Source organism: Vicugna pacos, chromosome 11, assembly GCF_048564905.1.
Source record: "Vicugna pacos chromosome 11, VicPac4, whole genome shotgun sequence".
Classification (NCBI taxonomy): Eukaryota; Metazoa; Chordata; class Mammalia; order Artiodactyla; family Camelidae; genus Vicugna; species Vicugna pacos.
The window spans coordinates 15,193,390-15,218,514 of record NC_132997.1 but is presented as its reverse complement, the minus strand read 5'-3'; the positions used below and the strand labels follow the sequence as shown (position 1 = coordinate 15,218,514).

Below are 25,125 nucleotides of genomic sequence, written 5' to 3'. Positions count from 1 at the left end.
TGTAAAGTTTCTTTCAAAGGAAAGACACATTGGGAAGAAAGCCAGGTCTTTTCAGCTTTGCTTAATTAAAGATTTCTTTTGTTAGACTAAAGCTTCTTTATTGCAGCAGGAACCAGGTTGCCCTTTATTGGGAGTGTGGTTTTGTTTTGTTTTGTTTTGTTTTGTTTTAAGAAATACAATAAAAAGGAAAAATAAAAATTAAAGGAAAACAAAGAAAAAGAAAAAGTAGATTGGTTTATAAATAAGGCTCTTAGTGCTCTGTGCTCCCTCCAGTTGTAGTCCTAAATAATTATTTGTGTATAAATACTGTCATGGTGGCCACATGACGGGTATCCAATCTGCTTGCTAATGCTGCAGTGTAAAGTTTAAAACTGGTGAATCTGAAACCCTAAAAGTAACAAAGGATTTTTATTCAGAATATATAAGAAAATATAGAGAACAATATGAACATGATAAGAAACTTTGGTGGAAAATAAGGAAGGAATATTTGACAGGGGGGCTCACAGTAGAAGAAATACAGTTAACTGATAAATACATGAAAACAGGCTCATTTTCAAAACAGAAAAATACAAAGCATAGCAGTAAGATACCAATTTTTACCATCAGGCAAAAATTTAGACACACCCACACCCTCTTCATGCAATGGTGCTTGTTACAACTTTTGTGGTAAATTAATTCAATATATTGATCTATAGTTGAAATACATGTACACTTTGGTTTATCTGCCTCACCCTTGAGCCTCTATATGGTAGAAATAACAGTACCAGTATGTATTTTATTGAACTAGCAAATGATCGACTCCTGGAAATAATGGATTTTCTCTGAAATAAGCCAGTGATTAAAAAAAAATTCTTCAGTTTAAGACTTTTCTGATACCAATTTAAGTAAGTTTAGGTTAACATAAAAAGACATTTAGTGTGTTATAAGAATACTGTGGGGTTTTAGCTTAGTGGTAGAGCACATGTTTAGCACGCATGAGGTCCTGGGTTCAATCCCCAGTGCCTCCATTGAAAAAGAAATTGAAAGTAAATAAACAAACAAACCTAATTACACAACCCCCCCAAAATACTATGGGCTGGTTGCATGCAGTATTTTTTTTTAATAAAAATCTCTATAGTTGTTGCTTCAGAATTCTTGTTGTGCATCAATAAGCATTAATGGTGCTTCTGATTTTCAGACTGGACATTTAGCTATGGACATGTTACTGTCTCCTACTTCAAAATGAGCAGGAGACTTGTTAAAGAAGAACTCTGGCTCTTGGGTGGTCTGGGTCATATTGTAAAGGTATGATATATATACATAAAACATTTTAATATTTTATTTAAAGCCTGAAGAAAATTCACATACTTCAAAGAATAATTGCATCAGTTTGAAAAGATCTGTTCTTTTTAGTAGCATCTTGAAAATCTTTTAAACATAAAGCCATTAACACTTTGATATGGGGAAGTTATGGAAATTAAAAAAAATAAATTACAATCTCATATTTTAACATCTCACAAAATAAAACTTAGAATAAATAGTATTCAGAGAAATTCTAGCATATTCATAGCATGTGTACAGATGGCTTTTATATGTTAGTTAAGGGGATAAGTATTGAAGTGATGAGACATGCTAATGTATATTCATTTCTTTTCTCCTAGTGAAAGATGTATGGATCATTTAAGTAAAGATGAAGATGAACAGAAAGTAGTGGCCTCATTATGGGGAGCAGAGAGATGTTTATGAGTTTAAGAAAGTGTAATAATGGGGGAAAATTATTTAATCTTAAATATGACTGTGTGTGGGACTGTCATAGTTTTATATTAAACATCCCTAGAGTTTTACATTTACTAATCCAAGTTGAAATTGTAATGCATTCTTGAGCAACCAAAGTTAAAGAACATGTTAAATGAGCAGTGTAGTTTTTTTAAGTTTGTTGCGCCATATGAAATCATGCATGTCATTTGTTCATACTGCCAAACGTTATAGTTCTTTCCTTAATGTGGAATCCTGCTTAAATACATTAACTTGTTTGTAGAAAATAATAGTTAAATGTAGTCATTTTGTTATATTTTTAATTAATAAGAATTTTCTTGATGTAACTACTTAGTCACATTGTTATAATCACAACTTATAATAATATTTGGCTTTGAAGAGTACTTCTGAACTGTATTCCATAGGTATATTTGTGGTTTTTTTGACTTTTCTGAATGACTTAACCAAGTTCAGAGTAGATTAGAATTTATGCTGCCAGTGAATTTCAAGACACATAGACTGTGTGTTGGCCAGATTGGATTAGCAGTGAATTTTTTTGAAACACCTGTGGGAAAATGATCTATTATGAATGAAAAGTTTCTGGCATAGATGAAATGGAAATTATTTCTTGGTTCTTCTAGAGTGCTTCAAGTACAGTTGATAAACATATAACTTTTAAAAATTCTAGATGAATCTACTTTAAGAACTTTAAATATTTGTTTATTAAATTAGTGATTGTTCTTTTCTGATCTTTAAAATGGTTGGTAATTCATTTCTGGGAATGTATAGTACAGAATATATTAATTATGAACAAGCAATTATAACAGTGATGTTTTAATTTTGTAGTAAAGCAATAGCTCTATTATTTTCAATTTAGAACACGGGGGTTGCTATTCCCTTAGATGACAAAGGCTGACAATCCTTCTTCATCTTTATGTCTTTTAGAGCACTGCGTGTTGTGTGTGAATTAATGAATGAATGTTATGGATTGCCATGAAATTTCAAAAAATTTCCTTTTAGGTAACAGGTCATAATCCAGAGAATCAAAGCTACTTGATAGCGTATAAAGATTCCCAACTCATTGTTTCATCAGCTAAGTAAGTTTTTCTGAAATGTCATGCTTTCTTTGTTTTTTCCTTTCAAACTGATGTGCAGTGTTGTGTTTTTAGTGTACAGCATTGTGATTCAGTTATAGATAGATATCAATAGATAGACAGATTATTTTTCATTATATGTTATTACAAGCTAGTGAATGCAGTTCCCTGTGCTCTACAGTAGGACCTTGTTGTTTATTGATTTTGTTTATAGTAGTTTGTGTCTGCTAATCCCAAACTCCTAACCTATGACTCCCACTTCCCCTTCCCCTTTGGTAACTACATGTTACCAAAGATAAAAGTGTCTATGTCTGTTAGTTTCTGTGAGTAATTATTGTTTTGTAAATAGGCTCATGACATCTTTTTACGTTCCCCTTATGAGTGGTATCATTGTATTTGTCTTTCTCCTTCTGGTTTACTTCCCTTAATATGATCATCTCTAGGTCCCCCATGTTGCTGCAGATAGCATTATTTCATCCTCCTCAGTGCATGTAAAGTTTCCAAGTCTGTCTCCAGCTCTGGTTCTAGCTCATTATAGCAGCTTCTTCCTAATATCTCTAGCCCAGTTCTTGATATTGCTGCCTTGGTTCTCTGGTCTCTAGCCTGTCCAGTACAATCCCAGTACCACAGGGGTTAACCTTCCACAGATCTCTATTTTGTAACAAGAATCCCAAACTCCAAATCTGTGTGATTCCTTATTTCTTTGGATGGATGTCCAACATCCTTAATATAGTATCAAATACCCACTTCAGCCTGACTCATTTGTCTGTTTTTTAACCTCTTATTTCAAAGAATTTCAAACAGAGATAAAAGCAGACTGTAGCATCATAACCCCTGCTGTACACCTCATTCAGCTTGAATAACCAGCAGTCATGGCCAGTCCTATTTCCATGTATAACCCTATCCATTCCCCCTTCTATATTATTTTGAAGCAAATTACAGGTTTCAAAACTTAATCCATAAATACTTGAGTATATAATCTCTAAAAGAGAACTCTTAAAATTATAACCACAATACCCTTCTCATACCTTATAAATTATTAATTGCTTAATATTATCATATATATAGTCATTATTCAAATTTCCAATGGTCTCAAATTTCTAGGAGTCTCTAGTTACTATTAGATTTGCTTTCAATCTGTAGGCTCCCTTGTCATCTCTTTTTGTCTTATATTTATAAATTATATCACACTTAGTAGCTTTAAGGCATATTCTGGTTGTTCTGTAACCAAGTTTACCCTCCCTTACCAAAGTATATTCTTGCAAGTTAAAATCTGTTTCTTAGTTTGAAAATGTCTTTTGTGTACTTCATGACCCCTGACACGTGCCTTCTAAAAGGAGGCAGTTAGGAACCTTTGTGATTAGGACCTCTGTGTCAGATGTCTTAGAAGAGGCAGTAGAGGTCAGAATTGGATGTTTGTGAAAGACCACTCATCTGGCTTTTTCAAATTTTCAGCAGAACCCTGATTAAAGCAGGGACAGCATATTGAACAATTAAATATTCTCCTGCTGTTCCTACCTCACCTCCCAGCAGCTTTATTAGCTCAGTGCTCCTTAAAGCCTGTAGTTAACAGTAACAGCATGGCAATTCTGGTGAACATCCCCAAACTTTTAAAGAACAAATTATTTCATGTCAGACACAAGGAACTGCTTCTTAACCAAAGAGTATGTTTTAAGGAGCAGGTGGAGAGCAATCAGACATAGTATAGATTTCTTTAGGGGTTTTGTGTGGTTTATAATACATGAAGACTCAGCTGGCAGAGTCAGGTTACTTCATCTCTCCTAGACTTTTTTTTAAATCAATGGACTTAAAGAGAGTTTTCAGAAATACTATACCCACTTAAAGATTATATTTCCTTATTATTTTGGGTAGCATCTTGAGAATCCTTGGATATAGATGATACCCTTGTATGACTGCCAGGAGACATGTCAGTTAAATGACCTCATGTTAAAAATATGATGTGGGGGGTTGGGTATAGCTCAGCATAGAGCACACACTTAGCGTGCACAAGGTCCTGGGTTCAATCCCCAGTACCTCCATAAAAAAACTTGGTTTGTTCTAATGTTTATGAAGTATTTAATATTTATCTATACAAGGTTATTATGCAATATTAATATAAATAGTATTCTTTACCTAAGCTAAGAACTTACATTTGAAATGAAAAAACATATAAATGAAATTCAGAAGTGCCCAGTGTTAGCTTTTAGATATTTAACTTGTTTGGGGATGGGTTGTAGTAGGATGTTATGCTGGAGAGTTTTGTAAAATGGGGGACAGCTGTGGGTAGTAAAGTTATAAACATCTGCATTAAATTTATAATTTTAACTTTGCTCAGAAAAAATTATAGTATCAAGTTTTCCCAAAGTAAAGCAAAGTTTTAGCACTTAGTTTGATTACCAGACACGTTTGGTTCAGAATTGAATAGGTAATACATTATAAGTTCTTTAGAACAAAAAATTAATTTGGCAGCATTTATGATAAATTTAAAACAGTAAGGTCCAAGTAGGTAGACATTCTTAGTGTAAGTATGTGTGTTTAGCATAATAGTCTATATTTTGTTTTCTCTTAAGAGCATTATAACATTGTAAAGAATTAACTAAGCAGTATACCAGTGCTGAGAAGAGTATTTGCTTACCTGACAGTGAGCCTCTGCCTCACCGGAATATCACCAATCACATGGGCAGAGCAGTAGAAGACGGCATGAGGGCCATCACTGGGGTGCTGCTCAGTTTAACTAATGATAATGGTAGGTCATATTTTCTTCATATAGTCTCACTGAAAGATTGTATTACATGTAAAAATAAGTTACTCCCCTTGTTTCTTCTTTTCTTAATGTCATCATTTTAAAATTGCCATCATATAATTCACTTATTCATGTGAAGATTTAACTGCTTTTAGCACTTGATATTTTAAAAACCAGCCTGGTAGCTTGGCTCAGAAATATTATTGTCAACAGTGTATCTCAATAAAGGAATAGCTATACCTTTTTAATTTTTAATATTTGTGTTGATGCATACTCATTGTTAGTGTCATAAAAATCCTCTTCCCATTCCCTGTTTCAGAATGGGAAGGCAGGAGGGCAGGGTGGTGTGACGGGCACAGCGGTGAGCTGTGTGCTTCAGGTTCCACGGCACCTACCTCAGGGGCAGAGGTTTGGTATTCGAGGGCTGGTGGGTTCAAGTGACTATTTCAGAAATGAGTACTTGATCTGTTAAGATGACCAAAACTGCATCTTAGTTTTGGATTTAAGAATCAGTTGCTCAATATACTGTGAGTTTCAATCAATTCCTTATGAATATAACCTCTTAGAGCACACAAGAGAGCCATGAAGGGCCATGTGTGAAAATAAAGTGTATAAGAACTAAAAGTAGTGAAATCATTCTTTGGGAAGACCATTATTTATAAATTGGTTATTAACCATTCTGAAGATGATAGCACACTGATTTGTTTTCTAGCTGTCAATAAAAGTTGTATATTTATTTGTTTTAATTCTCACCTGTGGTAACAGGCATATTTTACATTTTGTAGGGTTTAGGTCTACTGGTCAATCTAGTTGAGTATAATGCTTGGAATTGGCACTGTCTTGTCAACATGAAACATCACGTTCTTTTGGTCCTTCCTTCTGTAGGGGAGAGGGAGGTGGTCGTTTAAGGGTGTCTGGACAAGTCCCTGCAGTTCAGGCTTTAATGCAGTAAGCAACAACTTAAAAACAAACTAACACTTTCAGTCTTTACATCTGTCCAGTTTCTTCATCTGTTGTTACCTTCTCTCGCTCCTACCTTCCCTCCCGTCCTCTTCCTCTCTCACCGGGTCAGTGTGAGGGACACTCAGTTAGACTGTGTACCCTTACTTATTATTTACTTACTTTGCTGACTGTTTTCAACTTCTGTAATCACTCCTTAGACATTGTTAGCAAAAAACAGAAACAAGGCCTCTTTGTTTATGAATCAAATGTAGATTATTAACAACAAATTACAAATCAAGTTTTAGCTTTATCCCATCTGGTTCAAGTCCTCCAGCATCACTTACTGGTCTGATCTGTGCCCAGGATGTGTTTACCTAAATATTGGGGCATACCATTCAAATCAAAGTATGTATGTCTTTGGAGTAATTTCCTGGCTTAGGAATTGTGTCAGAGTATGTATATTTAAAATTGATGTCCCCAGCTTGCCCCGCCCCTGTCACATACTCCCTCATCAGCTGATTTATACTCCCCTGTAAAACTGTATGTGGGTTTTTGCTTCTTGGCAGTGCTGGCTGTAACTGGTTTTCACTTTTGCCAGTATAATACTTTCTGCCAGTTCCTAGCTACCTTTGTCATTTCCTTAAGTGACAGTTTGCACATGTTGAGAAGTGATCATGAACCTTTTCTTTATTACTATTTTTTCCAAAGCCTTTGCTAACCCGTTAATCCTTTTGGCCTTTCTGAAACTAGAAATGCTTGATCTGTGTCTTTAGGTATTAACGTTCAACAAATTCTCATTTTCTTGAGTCATAACTAGGAGCCTATCATTCCTTTTCAAACATTTGGATCTCAGGGCTTCTTTATTCTGTATACTTTTATGTGATATAAAGTATACATTATAATAATTATTGGGCATACCAAGTAACTTTTGTTTATATGTGCTTTATCTATTGATAAATTAGAAGTCAAAACAAAAAAATTGTAAAATTCAGGAATTCATTCTATTAGCCATTGGTGTATAAACATAATCACATGGCATGTAGATTCTGGAAAACCCCCACCATGTAGTTGTGAGAGAATGAAAGGAGTCAGTTGACCTTTTAATATACTTACGAATGCTGTTTTGAGCTCACAGATTCCTGAAAGGATTTGGGGGACCCCTAGGGAACCTGGAAGCAATTTTAAGAAATACTGCTTCATATAAAGCTGAAATTTTATTTTCTTGAGGGTATTAAATTTTATATACCATGCTTGTATATATTTAGCAAAGTTTTGAGATCTCCTTGGCATGTGGTTTTCATGTAGCTGTAGCTGTCATTAGTAACTTTGGGTTTCCCCAGTCATATCAGTGAGTATATGAAATGCTTTCTGTATGTTCGGCACTGCAGCAGCACATGGAAATAAAGTGAGTGAAGGCAGGAGGTTTAGGGGTTCCCTTTTACAGTTTTTGGTGTGTCCTTCCATTGACAATTGTACTTCCATTGTTAAGTATTCTAGTTGAGATCCAGTTCTAGGTCTTTATCTGAGAACTAGCTTTTTACTTTTACTAGTCCTTGTTTATCTCTTAATCCCTTTAAATTCATTTTAAAGGAGCCACATTAGTTTCCCCCAATATTATGTTTTATTCAATGTTCTTTCTTCCTTCCAGTTAATTTATCCAGGCTGCTAGGATTTAAATATTGTTTAATTCTTTTAACTTTTCATTTGTATTTTTTGCTTGAATTTCCTCTCAGTATAATCCAAATTAAGAAAAAATGTTGAGATTCTCAGTCTTATAAACAGAATGCCAGCATCATTAGTAGGTGCACTTAATTTGCTTGATTGAATTTCAACAGCTTTTATAGTTTTGCTTTGGCCTTCAGTTGGATGAGGAGCAGGGGCATTTATTGATATCTATCCTTGTTTACCAGACAAATGCTTCTTAGGGTTGGTGATGTTTAAAAGCAAATTGAGACTTAGCTTTGGATATATTCATGCTGGTTGGTGATCTCTACTAATGATCTTCAAAACTCATCTTTATCAGCTATTCCTTGAGTGAGAGAGAACAGCCCATTTGGCAGAAAATAAAACAGGTGAGTTGATCAAAGATGCTCCCACCACTCAACATGATAAGAGTGGAGAGGCAAGAAACAAGTGGAGAAATATGGTGGGTGTCAAATGAGAAGATAGATGGTACAGAAAAGAAACAGGTGGAAAATGATGAAGAAGTTGACCTCAATAAAGGTATGTTTATTTTGATGTATTCAAATTAAATGTCTTCTTTTTCCTCCAAAACATGTTTAACTCATACATTTTTATAAACTTGCTGTTTTTATGGCCTCTCTAGTTCAGTGCAAATAAGCTTTGATATTTCAGTGCATGTAGGAGTTCTTCACAGTGAGGAAGAACTCACTAGGAAGTGAGGAATGTATATGTCCAATGCAGGCAAGGTCTGCTCTTCTTTCCTGGTTCTCTTTTTACTTATCTGTAAAGAGAAGCAGCTAAATAATAGGACCCCTAGAGGTTTTTATACTTCTGAAATTTGGGGGTTCTTTTATTAGCCTCACTTTGTTAAACTGAGAGGTATTGCCATAAATTACAATAATAGTTCTCAAAATCTTTTGCCCATATTTTTAATTGGGTTGTCTGTTTTTGGTTGAGTTATAAGAATTCTATATGTTTTACAGACTTGACTCTTACTGAGTACATGATTTGCAGATACATTTTGTGAATTGTCTTCACTTTTTTGATGGTGTCATTGAAACACAAAAGCTTTAAGTTTGATGAATTCCAACTTACCTACTTTTTATTTTGTCACTTGTGATTTTGTTGTTGTATCTAAGAAACTATTTCTTAACCCAAGGCCACTGAGATTTAGTCCTGTGTTTTCATCTAAGGGTTTTATGACTCTTATGTTAAGGTCCCTCTTCCATCTGTGTTATTTTTTGTTAGCTTGTGTGGATATCCCATTTTTCTAGCACCATTTATTGATGTTTAGTGGTTTTGAAGGAAATGACTAACAGAGCTATTGGTTTCTTGGATGCTTTTGTGGGTCTGTGTGTGCTTGTGTGTTTTAATGTACTGTTACACTTTTTGGTTTAAATATTTTCAGCTCTTCAGCATGCTGGCAAACACATGGAGGATTGCATCATAGCCTCATACACAGCACTACTTCTTGAGTGTCTCTGCCAAGAGAGTCCAGTAAGTATGGACTTTATGTGTCTTAAAAAGATTTCATTGTGACTGCTTCATTTCAGTACCTAATTAACTTATGACTTTTTCTTATCCCCTTATATTTGGTGAACTTTAGAAGGTACATTTCAAAGTAAGAATATGCTGAGTTTAATGAGAAAACTCCCAGGTTAATGGAGGAATGGATTCACTGTGCCTTTGGTTGAGGTCAAAGAAAGCATCTTCTAAAACCTGTGCCCAACTGGCTTGAGGTGGAAAAGTCCAGCCTCAGTGAGAGCATCAGACTCATAATTTCTGTCTTTAAACTCTGCTGTACTCTACATGTCATCTTGTCTTTGCTAGCTCTCTTCATAGCCCCGTGCTGAGTCTAGCTACGTGTCTTGTCTACTTAACTAATGTCCAGTGGAAGAAGGTGGCCTCTTCCCATATGTTTATTTGTAAGAGCAATGGTTTCTTTTCCCTAGGACCCCTGCAAACCCACTGCAAAAAGTAGCCTTCCCCTCACCTTGGCCAACATTGGCTTACTTGCTTTTTTTGATCTACCCACTGGCCAGGAAAATGGGATTACTATGTGAGATTTAGTTCATCATGATTTAACTATGAGAAGTATGTGTGTGTCTAGACATTTGGGCTGAATCAGCACAGAGGTGGACAGGTTCTGGCTATTGGGATGGTCTCCTTTAAAAAGGGGAACATATGGATATTTTTTAACAGAAAGACCCCATAGAAGAGCCAGATTTTAAAATAAAAGGGAGGGTTTTTCCCCCTTAGGAGCCGGGGTCATTGAGGATGCCAGAAAGAGTGGAGAGAGGTCTTTTGCATAGTTGGACAGTTAATTTTTCTTTTCTGAGGCTGAAGGATTAGAAGTCAAGACCATGATCTGAAGGGCTTCTATCAACCCACTCACATTTCATTTTTGCCATCGACATTTCTCCATTGTCTTGCTTTCTACTGTTTCCATTTGTCTTAAGTCCTGTGTATTTTTCTGAATCCTTCTTGTCCATCTCTTCCATATTTACATTGCAGTCAAGCTCTGATCTAAATGCACACTTGTCCACTTCATTGTGGCCCTTGGTGGCATCACTGCTTTCAGGATCAAGACCAGAGTTCTTATCATAGGCCCTACAAGAGCTTTATTCCCCTTCCTGTATGTAATCTCTTCAGCTCAAGCCTTTCCCTTATTTGCTTAAAATCCAGAGATTTTAAGGGCAAATGAGAAATATATGCCAAGAGAAGGGAAGGAGCAAGAGTCTCCTTCAATAGCCACCCCCCCAAAAAAATGATGGGCATGCTATTTAAATTTAAAGATTTTTAAGTATTGTATTTTGCATACACCCTAATTTCAGTCATGGTCTTTCTTAAGTAATACTTCTTGAAATTAACTTGAGTTCTTAGATGTGATTTATTTTGGGCCATCTTTCCTATGTTAATAAATTCCTATCCATCTATATCTCTCTTGTCTCTAAAGATATTATAAGATCCTTAGGTTGTGGGAAGTGTTGTGAATTCATAGAACCTAAGATGTCTTTGTTACCTGGGGGATTATTATGACTAACCGCAGAAAGCTAGCTGATACCACAAAACGTAAAGAAAATGGTTTGCCCAAGGCTTAAGTGGAAAAGAAACAGAGAAGCAGGTGGTTCTGTGCAGTAAGTGCTGCTCTGTGGTGAGGGCAGCCTGCCTAGGGAGCCCAGGAGACTCTGCTGTCATGTCCCATCACCCCCTGCACAATGACATCCTGCAGGGCTCAGTCTACCCTCCACCCTTCCTGTCCTTGCTGCTCTCGTGACTCCTCGTTCCTGAAGTCCTGCACACCGCCGCCATGGCTGACTGGCTTAAGAGCACATCTGATCATATAACTCCTCTCTCACCAGTCTTTCTTGACTCACCATCATTTAGGGAATGATGACTTGTTACTACTGCAAGACCCCAAACTTAAAACTACATTCTCCAAATTTTAAATCTATCAGACTCTTTGGGTACTTTCTAAATTGCCCAGATAGGCCACACTGTTTCCCACCTTGTACCTGCTGCAGGCTGCTTAGAAGTAGATGCTGTGACTCTTTCCCACACCTCAGCCACTCACTATGTTGTGTTCTGCAGTGTGGGGACAGAAGAGGGTCAATTTGGCTTATTGAGAGGCTTCCACTCAGAACCCAGGATCTGATCCCTTATCCTGTGTGATGGGTGTGCGCTTCTCTACTGAGCAGGCTGCATGGATCCCTCGGCCCACTCTCGCAGCCCCTTCCCTAGAAATTGGTTCAAGATGTTCTTAAATTCAGCTTTCCTTTCCCTCTGCAGTGACTGTAGCTATTGCCCTTACAGAATATTCTCCACTCTCCAGTATAGTTTAGAAATACAGACATTTAAAGATTGTCAAATCTCTCAGTATTTTAGCTGCAAGACTTGTTACTCCGTAGGACTAAGCTTGTGCTTCACTCCCAGCTGGGGACCTGTGGTGGCTTTTGGTGGGAATGGTCACTTAGAATATGTGTGATTAATACTGTGCTCCTTAGCACATGGTTATGTTAGCAATGTTTTTTGATTAAATCTTTTCTGAAATTCTATTTATATCATTACTTTGCTGATGTATAATTTCAAAACTACCTTGACAGGAATAAAGAAGAGGGAGAGAGGGGACTGGTTGCATGTTTCCTAAGAGGGGTGACATGTAGTCTTTCCTCTCCTGCCCCATCAACAAAAATCAAGTCAGAAACTTCCCTGTTCCTCCTCCTTTTGTGGCAACATATTTTCTTTTGTGTTTTTTATTATAGGTGAGCCTCCTTAGAAGAGCTTTTCCTTTTTTTTCTTTATAGACCTCTAAATCATTTTTAAAATATGTTGAAATAGAACAGGTTTTTAGACAGGCCATGTATTTTCCTTGTAACAGATAAGTTTGTATGTAGTCTGGCTGCTTCTTGCTAATTAATGAAGGGAAACATCTTAAGCTTAAGCAAAACTGGATTCTCTACATCAGGCAGTCTAGATAAAAACACAGTTGTTAAGAGAGAAATGGAAATGAAAACAAATTCTGTAAATCTAAGTGTTTATGAACCTTTTAAAGTGAGAAATGGAGGATAGATTGAAGGAGAACTCTGAAAATGTGCTTGAAAACAGGGTCCATGAGGGGAAGCTGAGCTCTGAGAAGAAAGACACCTCCCTTGGTGTCATGGTACTGTAGAGGGCCAAGCCAGCCTCCAAGCTTTCTTCCTGTAGAGCTGTGATCGGAGCCCTTGATTCTGAAAAGTCTGCTTCCGACTCCTCCAATGAACCGTGACCAATTCCCGGGAGTCCTCTCCATTACCAAAAGAAGTAAACAACAGCCCTAGAGCCATTGAAAAGTCTCCCAAATCCCAGAGTCTCATCAATGGGATGAAAAAAACATCCCTCAAGCAGCCGGGTGTTCCCCAGAGCCTCTCCAGTGAGAACAGTAGCAAGGGGTCGCCCTCCTCTCCCATAGGGTCAACACTTTGGGCAGTCCCCAAAGTCTGCATCAAAACCATTGAGACGTCCTCTGGTGAAATCAATGGGACGGTGATGAGGGTGATGCCTCAAGTTGATCTCGATGCTGGAAAAAAGCCTTCCAAGCAGATGGGGTCCATGGTGGCATCCGTGATGCCACTTCTTTCATCTCCAGCCTTGTCCACCATCCTTTCCTCCCACCCAGGGTTCCTCTGCAGTTGCTGGTCTTCACCAACACTGTTGCCCTTGCCAAGCTGACCCCCAGACAGGTCACGATCAAGACTGGTGACCACCTTCCTCCCGGTGCTGGCCATGAAGACGGCTGGCTTGCAACTCATTAATTTGAAGCTCGCCAACACCACAGTCAAAGCCATGGTCATAGCTGCTGCCTCCATTCAGAGCACCAGCAGCACCATCATTAAAGCCACCGATGCGATCCAGCAGCAAACTGCCGTGGTGCTGGCCTCCAGCCTGGCCAACGCCAAACTTATGCCAAAGACTGTGCACCTCACCAACCTTAACCTTCAGCCTTAGGGTGCCCAGGCCACCTCCGAGCTCTGCCAAGTGCTCACCCAACCTCAGCAGCAAATAATTAACATCACAGCCTCATAGCTACACAAAAAGATGTCACAGGTCCAGGTGGTGTCCTCCCTGCAGAGTTCTGTGGTGGAAGCTTTCAACAAGGTGCTGTGCAGTGTCAACCCAGCCCCAGTTTACATCCCCAGCCTCAGTCCTCCTGCCAACACGGGTGTCATGTTACAGACCCGCGGGTACAAGTGCTTGGAGTGTGGGGACTCCTTTGCCCTGGAAAAGAGCCTGACCCAACACTAGGACAGATGCAGCATGTGCACCGAAGTAATATGCAACCACTATGGTAAGGACCTTGTCTTTTACAACAAGCACAGCCTTCTGTCCCATGCCCACGGGCACAAGGGAGTGGTGATGCAGGGCTCCCACTTGATTTTGAAGCCTATCTCAGCTGATCAAATTATTGTTTCTCTGTCACGTAATACTCCTGCTTCATCTCCGACTCTCCTGAACTCCATGGGAGCCGACACCCACACTGTAATTCAGTCTGGCATAACTGGGACAGTCATATCAGCCCCTTCAAGCACACCCATCATTCCAGCAGTGCCCCTGGATGAAGACCCATCCAAGCTCTGGAGGCATAGTCTGAAATGTTTGGAGTGTAAAGAAGTTTTCCAGGATGAGACATCGCTGACTACCCACGTCCAGCAGGCTGCAGATGTGAGTGGACAGAAGACTTGCACTATCTGCCAGATGCAGCTTCCTAACCAGTGCAGCTACGCCTCCCACTAGAGAATCCATCAGCACAAATCTCCCTGCACCCACCCTGAGTGCGGGGCCATCTGCAGGTTGGTGCACTTCCAACACCCACGTCACCAAGAACTATCTACACTACACGCGGAGAGTTGGCTTTTGATGTTTGCATTGCAATGTTGTGTACCCTGATGTGGCTGCACTGAAGTCTCACATGCAAGAGTGAAGTCTTCTACAAGTGTCCTATCTGTCCAGTGGCATTTAAGTCCTCCCCAAGTACACATTCCCATGCCTACAGACAGCATCCTGGCATCAAGATCAGAGAGCCAAAAATAATATATAAGTGTTCCATGTGTGACACTGTATTCACACTGCAAACCCTGCTGTATCGCCACTGTCACCAACACATTGAAAACCAGAAGGTGTCTGTTTTCAAGTGTCTGGACTGTTCTCTTTTATATCACAGAAGCAACTCATGATTGACCACATCAAGTCTACACATGGACACTGAAAATCATCGAAGGGCCTCCAAACTTCGGTATAGACTTGCCTTTGAGCATTAGGCCTACAACTCAAAATTCAGCAAATCAAAACAATGACACTGGATCCATGAATGGGAAAGAGAAACTGGGAAAGAAATCCCCATCACCTGTGAAAAAATCAGTGGAACTGAAGAAAGTGACCAGTTGTGGGTGGATGTGTTGGGAGTGTGACTACTTGTTCATGCAGAGAGAGGTTTACATTTCCCACGTGAGGAAGGAGCACAGGAAGCAAATGAAGAAACCCCTCTGCCACCAGTGTGACAGATCTTTCAGCTCATCCCTCAGCCTCTGCCAGCACAACCGGGTCAAACACAAAGGCATCAGGAAAGCTTACACCTGCTCGCACTGCGCAGACTCCAGGGATACCTTCACTAATTGGCTGATGCTGGAGAAACACATCCAACTCATGCACGGTATTAAGGATCCTGACTTGAAAGAAATGACGGAAGTCACCAATGAGGAGGAAACAAAAAAGATGCCAAGTTTCCCAGCCCCAAGCGGAAGTTGGAAGAACCCATTCTAGAGTTCAGGCCTGCCAGAGGAGCCATCACCCAACACGTGAAGAAGCTGAAGATAAAACGTTTTCAAGGTTCGCAAGTGCTCATGTGCAGCTTCACCACGGAGACCCTGCTGCGGTTCCACGAGCACATCCCGCAGTGCAAGTCAGATGGCTCCTCACCAGTGCCAGGAGTGCGGCCTTGGCTACACGTTGCACATCTCCCTGTCCCAGCACCTCTTCATTGTCCACAAACTCAAGGAATGACTGCCTATGGCCAAGCAGAACGAGGTCGGGGGGAACAAGCCTGGACCTGAGGACAAGCCAGCCACTGCCCAGTGTAGGACCAAACATGCAAAGTGTGAGCCAAGACCTTTGAGATGGAAGCTGCCTTAAATGCGCACATGTGGACCCATGGACGGCATGGCCTTCATCACATCCAAAAGAGTGAGCTCGGCCAAGAAATAGCCCTGCACCTCTGCCAGGAGAACCCCTGTCCACATTGGAAGAAAAAAGACATTTTTGTTACAAAAAGTTTGCAGTATAATAAAGTTAACAGTTCAGTCTAGGCTGTTGCAATATATCCTCTCTCCACATCCTCCTCTACCTTGTCTGTATATCCTTGATGAGTATTAAAACAGTATTTGAGTTGAAAAGAGTTTGTGTATATTTAAATGAATAAATTTTTATACTCTTTGCTATGTTTGTATCAGTATTTCATGAAAAATGTTTTGAAGAGGGGCTTTGGGGTTTTTTGTTTTGTTGTTTTCTTTTTTTTGGTTCATTTTTTTGTTTGTTTTCAATTTGGGTTAGGTTTTTCTTTTTCGCACTGTTCCTTTAAAACAGAGTTCTTAATGGCAGTTCCTGAATTCCAATAAACCATTTTGTATGTCACAGATTTGAATGGGTTAACTAATCACAGGCTACGATAATACTTTTTTTTAGTGTTTTCAATTTTTAGATTTAACTACCTAAATTGTAGGTGACTGTAGGTCTCCAAAACATTAGGAACTTTTAAATGTCTTAGCACTGTCCTCAGCGTGCCTGCCCCACCCACATGCACCCATCCTGTGGTCACACTCCAGCATGTGGTGTCCTCTCCAGGCCAAGCCAAGCAGTGTTGGAAGCAGCCTTGCAGATGTCTCAGGTCCCAGTGAGGGATGAAAACTTGAGCCAGAAATCCAGTAACTCGGATTTCCTTAATTCCATCTCAGAACAGGGAAGAAGGGTATCCTAACAGGAAAAAAATGGGGGTGGGGGTGATGGTGATGGTGATGATGATGGTGGTTTTTCTGGACAGATTTGCAAGGCTGGCTTATAAAAGAGCACAGCAGATAAAGTGATGAAAAGGCTGGATTCCTGTAAAAGTTATAATATATAGTTAGACCAGCAGATGTATATAGTCAAGTTTTTGTCATGTAATTTATTAACTATTACAAAGACAGAACTGAAAATATCAAGTATTTCTCTGGCTCTTGACAGGAGAAAAAAATCACAGTTGACTTAACCCTTTGCTGTCTAGAGAGTTGGCATTTCCTGTTCTGGGTGCTACTGCCAAACGTTCGGGTGCTGCACAGCTCCAGCCACCGACTTGTCAATGCAGTAGCCAGCGTATCGCAATTGGCTGTGCAATTCAGCATTGGTACACCGGGGTTTTAGTTCAGACATTTCAATAAGTATCTTTAATATCAGTGGTTCTGCTTTCTTAGTGCAGCCAAGGTACTCCTCTGTCCCTTCCAAATGTTTATAGTTCTCTGGGAGTTATATTTTTTGGTTTTATTGTTCTGCGTTATCTTTTGCATTTTGCATTTTGTTTCTTGTATTTATCCTTTAACATGTTTTGTACCTTTTTTTTTAAGAAAAGAAATCTTTTTGGGTGTATATAGATATCCTTGCATGATATATTGTAGTCAACATTCGGTTCTTCAAAATGTCTTGCTGCTGTCAGATGCACTAACCACACCCACCATAACTGTATTAAACATATTTCACATGTAAATAAATGTGGGACATTTGAAAACAAAAGATCCATAAACAATAAATGCTGTAGAGGGTGTGGAGAAAAGAGAACCCTCCTACACTGCTGGTGGGAATGCAGTTTGGTGCAGCCACTGTGGAAAACAGTATGGAGATTCCTCAAAGGACTAAAACTAGACTTACTGTATGACCCAGCAATCCCACTCCTGGACATATATCCAGAAGGAACCATAATTCAAAAGAACACCTGCACCCCAATATTCATAGCAGCACTATTTACAATAGCCAAGACTTGGAAACAACCTCAGTGTCCATTGACAGATGACTGGATAAAGAAGTTGTGGTATATTTATACAATGGAATACTACTCAGCTATAAAAACAATAAAATAATGCAATTTGGATGGACCTTGAGATTGTCATTCTAAGTGAAGTAAATCAGAAAGAGAAGGAGAGATATATGATAGAATTTATATGTCAAAACTAAAAAAAAAGACTTATTTACAGAAACAGAAATAGACTCACAGACATAGGAGAGAAACCTATGGTTATCAGGTGTAGAAGGGGCTGTGAAGGGATAAATAGAGTTCAAGATTTGCAGATACTAAGTACTATATATAAAATAGATAAACAACAAGTTCACACTGTGTAGCACAGGGAACTGTATTCAATATCTTGTAGTAACTTATGGTGAAAAAGAATATGAAGATGAATATACGTACATCATGTATGACTGAAGCATTGTGCTTTACTGTGAAGGACAATTGAAGACTTTCTCACAGAGGAGGGAATGCTGAGGACAATGAGTGCAAACAGCAGTCCAGGCAGCAGGACCAAGTCAGGGCAGAGCACATGACAGAACGACATCTTCAGATGCCAAGCGACACATCACAGGAGCGTCCGTATATTTTTCCTTCTAAGCCGTCACTCAGGAGTAAAAGCAAAATGAGACCATTTCCAGATCAAAGAGACTGAGAGAGTTTGCCACTGTCAGGCTGTCACTGAGAGTGAGGAAGGATGGATTTAAGGAAGAAGTGAATGGATCCAAGAAGAAATGATTGGAGAGTGAGGCATGGAGGCAGGAAATGGGTGAGTGCAGGTCTGTCTGACAGTCACGACTGTGTAAGTCAACAGTCAGAGGTTAGTAATAACACTTACCATGACTAATGACAAGGCATAAGCCTCTGTGGTTAAGTGTTGTGCCCTGGCCATCACCGGCCACCCTACCAGGGCTCAGGAAGGCTGAGCTGAGGTTGGAAGGGCAGAAAAATACTTATATATAGTCATTTATATCTGTCTACCTAAGAAGAATTGTACACCATAAACAAGTGCAAATTATTCCTGAAATGCAAGAAGGCTTCAACGTAAGAAAATACATCAGTGTAATGCACTACATTAACAGTGTGAAGAGAAAAAACCAGGATCATCCAAATTAATGCAGAGAAAGAAATTGATAAATTCACCACTATCTTCTGAATTTCATGTAAACATGAGAAATGTAAGGGGTAACATTCACACACTTTTTTAACATAACTCTAGCACAACTGGATAACAGCAGTTTTCAGAAGTATCACACTATTCTATACTGCATTATAACACGATGTAACTTCATTCTGTTCATCCTGCTGTGTGTCAGGTCTCTTAGAGCATTATGAGAGAAAGGGTAAAATTCAGCATGGATGCTCATTGCAGAGAAAAATGGAACATATTCGTTTTACGCCATTGAGTTTAACATTCAAGGGAAACCCACCATTACAACAGTCATGCAGAGCTGTGTTTCTCCATGTGGTTACTGATCTGTAAATTCAGTCCCATCATGAAACTGTAGGTCCATTGGATCTAATATTCTGATATTGGATCCCTAAGGGAATTAGAGGTGTCCCCTGAGAACTAGAGTGGAGAGCTACACAGTAAGGCAGTCAAGGGAGCTGAAGTGAAAACAGAAATGAGAGCAGGTGGTGAGATGTGACCTGGGAGATACCTGGGATCAGGTGGGTCCTGGCTGAGGGGCACTATGAGAAGACCATCAGGTATAACGGGCCTGGCAGGTGAGAAAGGTGACTACTTATGATGACCTCCTGTCAGGACAGCTCCAGGAGAGTCCCCACTTCAAATACATTTGCAAACTTGTCATATCTTCCCTCCCAAATGTATTCATTCTGAAATACAAGCATGTCTTCTTGGCCAAGTGCTGGGCTAGGAACCTGTAATATACTCAAAACCAAGGTGTAGACTCTGCTCCCAGGTGGCTGAGCATTCATTATAATACAATACAGGGAAGGCTGTTGTATGCCGAGTAGCAGGTCTAAAACCACAACCTGTCCCTCTCCCACAGTTCCTATAATCCCTGTTGTTTATTCTGGCCCTTTAGGATACACAGGATTTTGGCAAAGCTCCCCAGGGGAAAGCAGATCCAGTGCTCTGGGGATAGGAGACAGCGTGGATCCATCCACCTTGGCTGTTCTAGGCAGCTCTTTCCCTTTGAGTGGCTCCCACTGAGACCCACTGCCCCCTTCAGTTGTCTCCTAGGGATTCAGGGACAATCCCACTGTCCTGTGAGCAGACCACTTGCACCCAAAGATCTACACCACACACACAAAGGGCAACATTACTTAAAATATCTCTAAAACATTATACTGCTTGTCAAAGTGTTTTACTTAGATATTTACAGATGGTTGAAGGGAGAGAGGAAGGGTCAGAGGTGGACACAGATGGGGGCTGGACACAGAATTATACATGTCAGTGTGCCACAAGGGACAACTTCCACTCAGTGGCTCACCTTATAGTTGTGAATTATAGTGTATTTACATTAGATTCCAAATGAGATTGAAGAAGAAAAGCAAATCTATATGCCTTAAAAAATCCTAAGTTTATAAAACATGTTCTGATGAAGGCTAAATTGAATGGAGCAGAGTGTTTGTCATAAGCAGTTACACACCCCTCCTTCTGGTGGCCATGTGAGGAATGGCATGCATCCTGCTGGCTCCATGGATGTCAGACAAACAGGCAACATTCACACACACACATCAGTCTTGCTGTTGGGAGAAACCAGATTCCGTAAGATCAAAGTCTTCAGTTTGCCTTCTAGTTGAAGTCCTTTTCTTGATCATATCTCAACCGGGCATTTCCCAAGGGCAGGGTCTCAGGGAGATTTGATGGAGCCCCTGAGCTGGGCCCTGGGTCCACGGTCCACAGCAGAGAACAGAGAGGAGGTCGATGTCTCACAGGACCTGCAAGGAGAGAGTGGGAACCTGCTGGGGTCACTTGTCCATATCCCAGCCCTGTGTGTCTGGTGCAGAGAAGTTAATATATCCAAACAAAGACACATATGGCCCTTTGCTGTTTATATTAACAATAAAATGTAAAAGCAGATTAGAAACGTATCACACAGCATATTTGTCTCATTTCATCTAAAATGACGCAGAACTTGAAAAAATGGGATGACCTTATATTACCAGTCACATTTGCACTTAACATGAGTCATTATCGTATCAATTGAAAGCTTTAGAAAATGTGAAATTCAGAGCTGCATAATGTACCTTCTGGTCCTTTGCCCTTAGAGAACCTGCTTCTATTGTTCCTGCTGCCAGCTTCTTCCACAGCCATGTCTTCTTCATGTCTGATACTGGAGCCCAATCCTGTCATCCACAGGCGGCTTCTAAATCTAGCATCACTCTCTGACTTTCTGAGCACGATCCATGTCCATTTTGCTAGGATACAGGCACTTTCCACCATGTCTTCTCTCCTTCTGTGGACTCAGAGCTTCTCCCAGGCCAGGAAGCTCCTCAATCAGTTCTCAGTCTGCTCTCAGCTCAGTGCTTGACATACAGTAAATACTCAATCAAGATCTGGAAATAATTATTCTGAATAAGTTATGCACTATTTCTGATGTCATCCTAAAATGAGAATTAAATCCCAGAAATGAATCGGGATGTCTTGAAGCAAAAGGACTGGTGTGTTGTTTGCACGGTTTGCAAACCAGGAACACAAAGCTTTTACCTGTAATTGACAGTATGAACTTGGAGGGTTGATGGGCTGAAGGAATTCTAAAAGCAAAACCACAGAATGTATAGGTGGGTGACTTGTAAGGGGATTGGATGGCCCTTGCAGCCAGACTACAGGTCCTCACAGCTGAACTGCAAGCTTTCCATGACTGGCTGACATCAGACCATCTCCTGAGGGGTTATACCAGGTGGGACCCTTAGCAGAATCAGAAGTCTCAGAGGTTTTGTTTGTGGTTTTTCTAAGAACTTGGGAGTGTGTTACTTAACCCCCGGTCTGTCATAAGCTACATAGCATCTCAAGCTTCCAAAACCTCTAAGTGGCCCACGGCTGTCTGGGCTTCTGTACTGAAGGCATTTTCTAGAGTTGAATTTGGTTTTGCCTTCAGACTTGGATGTGATCATTTCTGCCCAAGTCCTACAAACTGACACTGAGCCTGTGCTCCAAAGCATCAGGGTAGTGCTTCAGCCCAGGCAGCCCTTCCCCTGGGTCCTCTGATCTCTCCTTTGTCTGCTCCCAGTTTAATCAGGGGCTTCTGTCTCTCCTCCTCCAGGAAGAGCTCAGCACGTTCTCCCTGTGAGGACCTATGTTCTGTGATTGGGGGCAGCCGTCTTCAGGCAGAGAGTAGAGAGGTCGCTGACTGTGGCCTCACTCAGTTATCTCAAACCATGGGAACCCCTGACTTTACGCTGTTGGACATCATTGGCCCCCACCCCCTATTTGTGGTTTTAGGGGAAAGGCAGATCTCCATCCCCTGCAGAAGCTGAAGGCAGGGATGCCAGTCCTGGGGCTTGGACCAGGGGTGGGGCAGTGGGCCACTGCTGGAGGAGACTGAGGAATGGGTGGGCCTGTGAGCACCTCCCAGGACCTCTGGCCTGAGGTTAGGACCTCCCTACAGCTTCTCCAGCACCTGATATGTTTCGGGAAGACTCTGCTCATCTGAGCTCAAGTGGGTGCCCCTGTTGCAAATCAAAATTCCCATGAAAGGAACATATCCAGGACCCTGCCTTAACATGATGTCCTGCCTATTTTTATTTTTTAAAAGATTAAAATTTAAACCAAAACACAATGGTAATCAGTGTCCACATACATTAGTCAGCCAGGCACAACAGGCCACAAGTAACATGTTATCACCTCTAAGAATAATCAGGAGTTGTAAATTCACAGGCACATCAGGAACAGTGAATGTCCCAGCACTGAAATGGAGGGGAGGCAGCAGAGACTGACTGATACTTACAGCAGGGTCCTTTGCTCTGGCTTTGGAGCTGTCTCAGGCAGGAGAGGTGTAGCTGGCTCTCTGTCCAGAAGTGTTTCCCCAGCAGGTTTGGAGCTTGTGCTGTAGCTCCAAGAAGGGAAAGTCTCATCAATATGACTGCTTTCCCACGTGTCTCCCAAAGAAAGGGGAAACATCACTGCGAATCAGTAAGCTCTTAGTCCAAGGTTCCACCCCCAGGAAGTCTTCCCAGGCTGCAATCCATGGGATGAGTGTTCTGGGCGTCCTCATTGCTCCTGTGCCAGTTCCAGCCTCAGGAGACTCTGCTCTGTGTGGTCCAGTGCCTTCCCCTCCCCACTCACCCCATCACCCACCTGCATGCTCCCCACCATCACTCTCTGCCTCTGGGAGCTCCATTGCTCCAGCTGTGCCAGGAGAAAGTGGGCCTGGTGCTCCAGGTCTGAGCCAGGCATGCCCACCTCTAAATACATTAGCACGGTCTTTAGGCAGGGAAATTCTGGAGGCTGGTGGAGATCCTCTGGGTACTGGAGCAGCCAGGTGCCCAGGATGGAGGCATGGCCCTGGGGGTAGTCGGGGGGTCACTAGAGTCAGAGGCTTGGTCTTTCCATCCAGGCTGGGTTCCCAGGGTAGCCCAGCAGGGACCTGGGCCTCTTTGCCTTTGGCTCCTGCCCATCCAGAGGCCGGCTCTGCTCCATGTCCCATCTCAGCTAGCAGTCTGGGCAGAGGCAGGCTTGGACACAGAGGAGGGGCTGCTACAAGCCTTCAGAAAGGCAGCCCTTTGTCAGTGGTGTGACCACCTCTCCCCCTCTTCAGGGATGCCTGTCACACTTCTCTGTCCCTCTCCTTGCCCCTCCCCACTGGATGGCACCTCTGTGAGGACAGGCAGGCTGTGCGCTCTGGGCACTGCCCTCTCGGGAACACGGGAGCTGCTCTATGAGTGTCTGACCCAGGAGGGGACAGACAGGCTGTGTCTGCCACCCAGGCTTCCTACGGGATCCCTAATACCTCAAATATTAGCTTCTGTGCCTGCCTGCTGCCTAACCTGCCAGGAACCCTGCCTGGGTGTCCTCCTGCCTCTGCCACTCTCCTTCCATAGGATGCCACAGCTGTCCCCTGAGGCTCACTGTGTCCCCTGAGCACCAGCTGAGTCCCCACCATTGAGGTTCCACCAGATGCTGAGCAGAATGCTCACCACCGCTTGTGTGCTGGGTCCCAGGAAGGGGGTGGGGGCAGGGCTGGGATGGAGAGGGGATGGCTGTGGGTTCTCATAGGGGCTGACTCTGGCCTCTGACCACCTGTGTGCCCCTCACAGCACCACAGTGCATACAATAGCCCTCAGGATCTCCTTTCCTCTTTGCCAGGAGATGCTCTAAGACTTCTGCTCTCAAGCCAGAATCAGAGGATGTGTGGGATCCAGGGTTATGACCACCCCCATCCATCCACACAGCCCACAGCTCCACATAGTCTTTGGGGAAGGGAGTCCCTCCCTCTTCATTCAGAGACTCACTGTTTCAGCTGGTGCAGGGATCCACTGTCATCATAAGTGTAAGGGAGGATGCATCCATACCTAGAGGAGGCCAGGAAGGTGTCACATGGACTGTACTGAGAACACTACGTGGATGTGATGTATAGTGTGACAGCGTGACTCCCGGGAAAATGGAAGTCCTGGAATGCAAAGCTGTTGTCTGCTTGATGCATTACATGTAGGTTGTTCCTAGAGAAGCACCTGTCTCTAGGGGCCCTTACTATATTACACACACCTGAGTGGGCCTGGGACCCCACTTCTCCCTCCTGCAGACCCTGCTCTCACTCTCCTAGGAAAGGGACAGCTAATGGCATCACAAATCCCCTTTTAAATGGGAAAAAATTTCCACTCAAGGACAAAATCCCAGTGACCCAGGAGGCAGAGGCTTCCACATGGGCAGGAGAACATTGACCAATTAGCACAACCACAGCCCCTCCAGCTGACCTTTCCAGGGCCCAGATTCCTAGAAAGCACTTTCCATGAAGGTTTCCCTCTGTTCCTACCCTCCTAGGGCCTGATCCTCCCTTGACCGCAGTGTGCAGAGGGGCAAATTTAGGCTCAGAGATGTAGAGGGACAATCCCACATGTCACTGCAATTAGGTGTCTGAGTCACCAATGTCCCATGAGGACAGAGTGCTCACCTTTGGAACAGAAGGTCCAGCACCTGCTGGGTGGTGGCCAAAGCTCTATAGGTGCCCAGGAATGAGTGCAAGTAGGAGGGGTTGCTGCCCAGGACAGCAGGCACTAGATTTGCTACCAGCTTCTCCAGCTTATGTTGCTGAAGGCTTGATGCCATGCAGGTCTCATTGCTGCTTCCTACTGATGTATCTTCCCCCTGGGGTGGAAAGAGGAGAGACCTGAGTCAGAGGCAGCACTGGGGACCACCAGGGGGGTTCCAGCTGTTGCTCAGACCAAATCCCCAA

The 25,125-nt window shown here is 41.8% G+C and overlaps 1 long non-coding RNA gene and 2 pseudogenes across 1 annotated transcript; 2 read left to right on the top strand and 1 right to left on the bottom strand.

Moving 5' to 3' along the window:
- Positions 1–1,531: 1,531 nt before the first annotated feature.
- Positions 1,532–12,334, top strand: LOC140699162 (wings apart-like protein homolog; annotated as a pseudogene).
- A 210-nt stretch (positions 12,335–12,544) lies between these two features.
- LOC140699160 (zinc finger protein 532 pseudogene) lies at positions 12,545–16,084 on the top strand (annotated as a pseudogene).
- Positions 16,085–22,691: 6,607 nt separating this feature from the next.
- LOC140699675 (uncharacterized) lies at positions 22,692–24,919 on the bottom strand. The gene is made up of 3 exons (XR_012077923.1): positions 24,844–24,919; positions 24,185–24,244; positions 22,692–22,779 (listed from the first exon to the last, which is right to left on the bottom strand). It is a non-coding gene; the product is annotated as an uncharacterized lncRNA (long non-coding RNA).
- Positions 24,920–25,125: the final 206 nt, after the last annotated feature.